The sequence below is a fragment of the Hevea brasiliensis genome, unplaced genomic scaffold (assembly GCF_030052815.1).
Source record: "Hevea brasiliensis isolate MT/VB/25A 57/8 unplaced genomic scaffold, ASM3005281v1 Scaf500, whole genome shotgun sequence".
Taxonomy (NCBI): domain Eukaryota; kingdom Viridiplantae; phylum Streptophyta; class Magnoliopsida; order Malpighiales; family Euphorbiaceae; genus Hevea; species Hevea brasiliensis.
In genome coordinates this window covers 33,276-39,257 of record NW_026615030.1, presented here as the reverse complement: position 1 = coordinate 39,257, position 5,982 = coordinate 33,276, and the positions used below count along the sequence as shown (strand labels likewise).

Below are 5,982 nucleotides of genomic sequence, written 5' to 3'. Positions count from 1 at the left end.
TTAAATTTAAAAATAAAAATTATAAATTAACATGTATAGCCTGGACATCATACTAGTTGTCCACTGAGAGATACCGTTGGCAAGACTTGAAACCTAATGGGAGTATTGAATGAGACTTGCTAAGTGAACGTTATCGTTGGCAAGATTAGATTTTTAATCCTATATGAAGTGAGTTCCCAAGATTAGATTTTTAATATCTAATCGATACCCATTCAATCTCACAGTTTGACATTCGGTAGATCGCTTCTTCTTATTGATTGTAACAAAAAGTCAGCCTCTTAAAAATAGCAGGTTGCTAAACTTTAACCTTTCCTCGTCGAGTTTGTAAATTATGAGGTTGTGCGTCTCATGTTGTTGTTGCTCCTTTAGATATAAATAATGGGAATTCTTTGTTTTTGCTTCTATACTTCGTATGCTTTGTAATGAAGCAGTTAAATTTTGGCAATGGAGATCGAATTTCAAACCTGTACCAAAGACTATGAATTTATCAATCATGTGCCCAGTAATCTCCAGCTTCCCAGGGTTCACTTGTAGCATTTGCTGGCCATATTTTGAACATTTCATGTCATTGCAGGATCTGAAATTTCTGTACCTAATACATGAATCCAAACAAACAGAAAATTTTGATAACAGAATCCCAGTGCTCCATCAACCATTGTGAATATTTACATCTACTATGTTAATTCAAGCAGTACAGATTAGGTGCTAAAGCAGAAATGTTATCTGGCTTCCACCACAGTAATTGATGCATTGTTGGTGGAGAAATTTTCCCAATTGTTTTTGGGTACCTCTGGCTCTTCCTCAAATCTGTTAAAAAAAAAAAAGCCGGTTGTCTGGGTGCAGGTAGATTTAAAGTTTCATTTGTTAGCATAGAAACAATATCTGACGTAGTGGGTCTATCTGTTGCCTGGTCTTGCACGCTCAAGAGACCAACATGAATGCATCTCAGAACTTCACTATAAGAACATGATTAAATGACGTTGATTAAAAATCTTAGCATTTGAAGAGACAAACATATATTTGCATGATCTAATATGCTTGATTGTGGAGCTGATCAATACTTACTGTGTTCCAACAACTCTTGTAGTTTTGGCTTCTGATTCATTCCTCCCAAATATTCTAGCCATGCCAAAATCTAAAATTTTAGGATTCATTTCAGCATCAAGCAAGATGTTACTTGCTTTCAAATCCCTATGAATTATTCTCAATCTTGAATATTTATGCAGGTAAAGAAGTCCTTGAGCAATGCCTTCTATGATATGGAGGCTTTCTTCCAGTCCAATAACTTCTTTTTAGTAGGATCTGTTCCAGAAAGAAATTAATAAAATGAATGTTTCAGTGACTAAAGATTACCAGATAAAATTAGTAGAACGTAGAGTAGGAAAATAGAAAGTATTGAAGTTTGCAAACCAAATAGAAAAGAATCCAAGCTTTTGTTTGGCATGAATTCATAGATTAATATCTTCTCCTCTCTCTGAATGCAACAGCCAACAAGCCTGACAAGATTAGTGTGTTGCAGCTTCGAAATTAGTAAAAGTTCATTCTTAAATTCTGCTAGTCCCTGACCAGAATTTCTTGAAAGTCTTTTTACTGCTACTTGCTGCTGCTGGCCATCATTTAGTTCTCCCTGAAAGAATAACCAGTTACTCTAAAATAATAGTTTAATTAGTTGGTCCATTCTAATCATATATTTTTTTTAATGTACCTTGAACACTAGTCCAAATCCACCTTCACCAAGCTTATTTGCAGCTGCAAAATTACTTGTAGCAGATACTATACTTTCAAAGCTGAAAAAATGTAGTCAATTGCTTTTCTTCCAGTCTCTTTTGACTTCATTTAACTTCCCAGTTCCACTAGAATCTGTTGCATTAGCTTCTAACTCACACGGTAAAATCTCCTGTTCTGCATCATTCTCTGCTGCAAGTTGTATATGTTGAGACAGTGACTAATCAACAACAAATAATGATTTGCAATCCTTTGAAACATTCTAATTAGTTGTGGGAACTTTCCTGCCATTCTGTTTCTTCTTTGTATGAAGTAGTACACTGAACATGCCATGAGTACAGCCCCAAGTCCTGGAAATGTTATGACGGGCCATATCCATCTCTTTGCTGCATTAACAGACATGTTCTTCATACTTACTAACTACAGCATAATTTCCTAATTAGTTTAAAAACTTGAACAAGATAGGAGGTACGTGCATCTACTTTTCTTCCCTCTGAGGACATATATGACTGGTTTCATCATATTTCTTTGTGAATGCAATTCTTTGACCCCATATCTCACAAACAGTTTGGTTCTCACTCGCATAAGCATATGCTGCACAAGAACAATTGTTCAGGCACTTTGCTTGACAATCAGAGAAGCTCAAGTTGTAAATTTGATTGAATTTCTGTCCTTCAGCAGACATGAATCCTTTCCTGGCCTCGAACCAAACATTCTGGCTCCTGCACTCAGGGATCTTTTGCGCCACACACCCAGGATCAGATTTGTAGGAACAAGCACCAAATGGTGCCATCCATCTTACTTCTAGTTGTGAACCACCTGAATCTATCATATATCTCGATAAACTGTGATTTTCACTTTGACTCAGGGAATATGTGAAATAATTCATGCCATCATTAGAGATGAAGCTAAGTTTCGATGGCCTTCATTTGATAATTGAGACACTAGTTCAAAATAGCAAACAAGACTTATTGAGACTCGATAATCTGAAACCTTTTATCAAATGAAAATGCAACATATACAAGTCATAAAAACAGAAAAATCATAGAAAAAACTAAAAATATGCTGCAAGTAAATAAGATAGAGCCAAAACAGCTACTACTTATCTTAAATCATATTTTAACGCAACAACAAAATTTGAAAATTTCAAAGACTTGACTTGTTCAAAATTCTTCCAACATTGCAATGCACATCAGTAGGTTAAACATGACAAATCAGCATACAAATCAGCAGCAACTGATGCAAAACTTAAACAGTTTTCACCCGGACAGTTTTTTAGTAGAAAAATGTCTACTGGTGCATGGTTTGTTGTCACGGTTGCGGGTAATGGAAATAAGTCTATAATGTCCATCACAATAATAGTCTATTGCCATGCAAAATTTTTTGAATTTGCAAAATTCACCTAATGAATAGATATTTAAAAATATAAGTAAAACTAAAACATCCAACTAAATAATAAGTATAAATATATCAAATAAAGACATTAAATCTATTATTCTTAGATATAATTAGCATTAAACAATTTAAAACTAAAATAATTACATGTAAATAGTTAATACAAATAATACAAAAATATAAGCATCAAACATAATTTTCTTCAACAAATAAGTAAAAAAATAATTAAAAAAAAACTCTCTTTTGCATGATACGATGTGTAAAACTAGAAAGATAGTTTATGATCTTAGCTCAAGATACAATAAGTGAAAGATTTGTAAAAACATAGAAAATTTTATATGGAAAGTTAAGAGAGAAAGTCAGACATAACAACTTAAAACTCGCCAAACCAGGAACAAAGCATGAGGAAGAGCTCCTGCCTCCATTTAGATCAAAAAAAGTGAGGTAATGGACTGTTACCATTACTTAATGTTAAATAACTGCCGTTATCGTTACATGAAGGCCGTTACAGATTTATTTTGTTTGTTGCTTTTAAATAACGGGTATAACGGTAATGGAAGGCTAAAACACCTTTATGAATATTAATTATCACCAACCTCTACTTTTTCTAGTAATCACATCTTTATCATTCACTACATGATCAGAGGTCCTAGTGTAGTTTTTTGCATAATCTGGATGAACACAGCATTTACTTCAACAATTGCATTAATCAAAAGGATTTCGCCCCTTTACCTTGCTTCCATCTCACTGATTGATACCCCATTTAATGACAAAAATTCTTGCTTGTGCTCTGTTGTCTCTGCGCTCAGCAAATTCCTCCTATTGTAAAATGCAGGTTGGTTTGGAGAAGGCAGCTGAGTAGCTTCATTATAAATCATAGACTTGATGTCTAACATGACAGGTAGACCCATTGGGCTCTCTTGTACTCATAAGAGACCTACAAGAATCCATCTGAACACTTCATTCTGATATTTGTTACCCATTATTGGATCAACCAGATACAAAACCTCTGCTTTATACCCACAATTCACATGACGAGATCCATTCAGTTGTGATAATTTGTGAAACCAAGTTCTCAAAACAAATAAAGTAAAGAGGTAATGAAGGCAATTAAGTTAGAAGAGAAACTCGCATATACCAGAAGACTCAGTGGGCCATCAGGATAATGAAAACTGTTACTCCTCTTGCCATTAACAATTTCCAGCAACAACACTCCAAAACTGAAAACACCTGAATTTGTTTGAGAAAATGCCCCCCATTGCATACTCAGGAGAGATATAGCCACTGCATTTACACTAATTACTGGTATTTAAGGTAGGAAGAATGTTTGTAGGCATTATTGGTTGTTACTGTGATCAATCTATTATAATGAACGGAGTTTCTTCCACAGCACAAGGATGATCTAAATATCACTAGTTCATACTCTCACAACTTTACTGCAACTTGTCACCTAATTTTATATATTTTAATCAATAATTTATATAAAAAAATAATAATTCTATAAAATATTTAAATTTAATTATTTAAAAAATTAAAAAACTTATAAATTTTATTATAACTACTCAAATTTATTTTAATAATATTTAATTGAATTGAAAATCTAAAAATACCCAATTGGTTGCATTCTAAACTAGTTAAGGCCATAGAGGTGGACTCTGCATTATGAGCTGTGTGGTATATCGATGGGCCCAATGTTTGGCAGCAACTAAGCCCGATGACTTGGTTTCTCAGTCACTTTGTTCTTAACAGTTTGCATTTCATTGACTCGAGAGAGAAGGGTAGGTCTGAACATCAGCTGAGCTAACGAGGATTGGCAGGTAAAGAAATTTGAACCTGGTGGAGCACCATACTAGTAAGTCAATTCCCTTCCTCTCTCCCTATCAGGGGAAAAGAAAAAAGAAAGAAAATCTCCCATCTTCAGCATGACCTCAGTGATTTCTCTTCCTTCATCTGATCATCTTCCTCATTCTTGAAGTCATGGTATGTTCTCTCTCTCTTTGTTCTTGTGCATGCCTATGGTTTATGTGTGCATTTTCCCTCTCTATCGTCTTTGGTTCAGAAGAATGTAATTTAATGGGTTCCTTGTAGGCTTTGATGTTGAGGTCACTAGTGAGGCTGCTGATGGCACTAATGTCTCAACCAGCTGCCTCTGTCACAACCTTACTGTATTACAGTAATCTTCTTCCAAGAAACTTGAACTTAGAGCGATTGGTTCGTCAAGAATTGCTCCACGAGGAAAACTATTTGTTTAATTTTCTCATCAGTGTCTTGAGATGTTTCTGGTAGCTATTGTTCTGCAGTAATTTTTGTCAATTTTTTCCCAGTAGGAGTTTTCAAGTAACTTTTTTTTTTTTTAAACCCATTCTGTTTCAGAGTGAGGACTGCATACTTTTCCTGCAATGGTATCCATGGATGGATCGGTGAGTTGTAATCTTTTACGTTTGAACAGATGCAAGAAATTATGAGGCTTTTATACAGTACTCCTGAAGAGTTGGAATCAATATTTTGTAATTAGGATTATTTGCATGTTAAAGGGAGAGGCTGAGTCTGTGAAATGGAGAGCATGAGCGTTGATGATTTGATATTTAACTGAAGTATTCAATGTTACATATACATTTCTCTTGCTTTTATTGATATTATTTTTTGGGATTGCAATCAATGTATTTCCTCTGCTTAATTCAACTCTTTAATATTTACGTTGGATCTTTCTTTCTGCTGGCGAAATGAAATTAGGGTTGTAATGGGCCTTTGTTGCAAACTATTTGTCGTGGGCCTGCTTATTTCAACTGAACTTAAATCAATAGAAAACCTCCACTTGTGAGAATAGGCCTGGACCGGCAGTTTTCATTTCAGAGCAAGAGG

At 34.7% G+C, this 5,982-nt stretch overlaps 1 long non-coding RNA gene and 1 pseudogene across 1 annotated transcript; one reads left to right on the top strand and one right to left on the bottom strand.

Annotated features, from left to right (window-relative positions):
* Window positions 1-270: 270 nt before the first annotated feature.
* LOC131177492 (G-type lectin S-receptor-like serine/threonine-protein kinase SD1-13) lies at window positions 271-4,031 on the bottom strand (annotated as a pseudogene).
* A 919-nt stretch (window positions 4,032-4,950) lies between these two features.
* LOC131177491 (uncharacterized) lies at window positions 4,951-5,779 on the top strand. Its single transcript, XR_009146954.1, has 3 exons — window positions 4,951-5,100; window positions 5,209-5,402; window positions 5,494-5,779. It is a non-coding gene; the product is annotated as an uncharacterized LOC131177491 (long non-coding RNA).
* Window positions 5,780-5,982: the final 203 nt, after the last annotated feature.